General features: G+C 34.9%; 1 protein-coding gene across 1 annotated transcript in view; it reads left to right on the top strand.

Moving 5' to 3' along the window:
- Positions 1–1,728, top strand: part of LOC106867435 (harmonin) — a gene marked incomplete at its 5' end in the record, with an annotated part of 38,500 nt that overhangs the window by 17,652 nt on the left and 19,120 nt on the right. The window lies entirely within an intron of this gene.

Here is a 1,728-nt window from a genome sequence, read left to right as displayed (position 1 = left end):
ATATATATATATATATATATATATATATATATATATATACATATACATACACACACGCATACACATATATATACACATATATACATATACACACAAACACACACTGATGTAAACAGCAATTTTCCAAAATATTAGGTGGATTATATAGAGATCATGCGCTTGTTGCACTTAATTTTCTACCTCTACAATTGGTGAAACGTACAAAAAACTACTGAGTAAATTTTTTTTTTAATTTTAATCTTAATATCTCTTTTGAAACTGATACTAAAGTAGAAAACTTTTTAGATGTTACTATTAATCTACATACTGGCTTATACTACCCCTATCATAAACCTAACCAATCATTGTAGTGTATTAATATGCTCTCCAATCACCCCAAAATCACCATCAGTAGTGTTATCACAGGAATCTCAGAATATCTAATCTTTCAGCCAATGAGGATATTTTCCACACTCATGCAACTTATTACAACCAGGCCCTCAAAATAAGTGGCTTCCGGGGAAAAATCCTCTGCATACATAATACTAATTTCAAGAATAAAATAGCACACCTCTTCCTGGATAATAACCTTAGCTACATGACTATGACTTCCTCTTCTCACCAGTTAAACAACACAAGAAGACTGCTTTCAAATTACATACATCAGCACCATTGGCACCCTCAGTCCTGTGATAACTTTAAATTTCCCTATTTTGATCAGCCCACTATAAACAGACATTTAAAAAGACCTACCTCCATAAAACATGAAATTATATGGTTCACATCACCTTTCTCCCTCCAGGTCAGATCATTACCAAAATTATTTTTTTTAATTTTTAAATTAAACTTTCCACCACAGCATTATTACTTCATTTTCAATAAATCTTCTATAAAAATATCATACTCCATCACACCTAACCTTGGATCTATCATAGCTGCTCTCAATAGTCTCAAACTCCAAGGTCAGTCGGTTGAACATATAAACCCCTATATAGCACCCCAATTGGATCCAGACAATAATAGTACCACAGCTATTAACACCTTTCCTAGGCTAAGTAATTCTAAAATGAGGACAGTATCCCACAACCCTAATTACCAAATAATGAATGCCAGTTCCAACATAACCATTCCTTCCAATTATGTTATAAACTCCAACTTAGATTCACCCTTACCGACGACATGTCGACCTAAATTAGCCTCACAAGGAAGATATTCCATCAAACAAACGAAAAATCCTGTAACTGGTGTGCATCCAATTTATGCCCTCTTGAAGGTTTTTGCTTATGCAAAAATGTGATATATAAATGCACTGTGATGACACCCCAAAACCACAAGGCAATGATATATATTGGGAGCACAGTAGACTTTAAGTGTAGATATCATGCACATCTTAATTCTTTTATTAACCCAAAAACCAAATTTTCTACTTCACCAGCTACACATATCCATAATCTCAAATCACAAAATATACAGTACAAACTACCCTGGTTAATAGTAACAGAAGTAACCCGGCAAGCCAAGTGAGACTGTAGCCGTAGTCTATGCCAGTGTTGCATGACTGGCCCATTTAAGAGTACCCTTCAATCATTGGGCAATATGCTGTGCTTGAGAAGACCTGTTGAGTCAAGTGAAATTATTGTCGTGGGTGATGCCAATACTGGTCAATGCCAGTGCTGCCTGACTGGCCCCTGTGCCAGTGGCACATAAACAGCACTGTTTGTATGTATGTATATATATATATATATATAT

Source organism: Octopus bimaculoides, chromosome 25 (genome assembly GCF_001194135.2).
Source record: "Octopus bimaculoides isolate UCB-OBI-ISO-001 chromosome 25, ASM119413v2, whole genome shotgun sequence".
Taxonomy (NCBI): Eukaryota; Metazoa; Mollusca; class Cephalopoda; order Octopoda; family Octopodidae; genus Octopus; species Octopus bimaculoides.
Note: the sequence above shows the minus strand (reverse complement) of the source record. Positions and strands in the feature narration are given on the sequence as shown.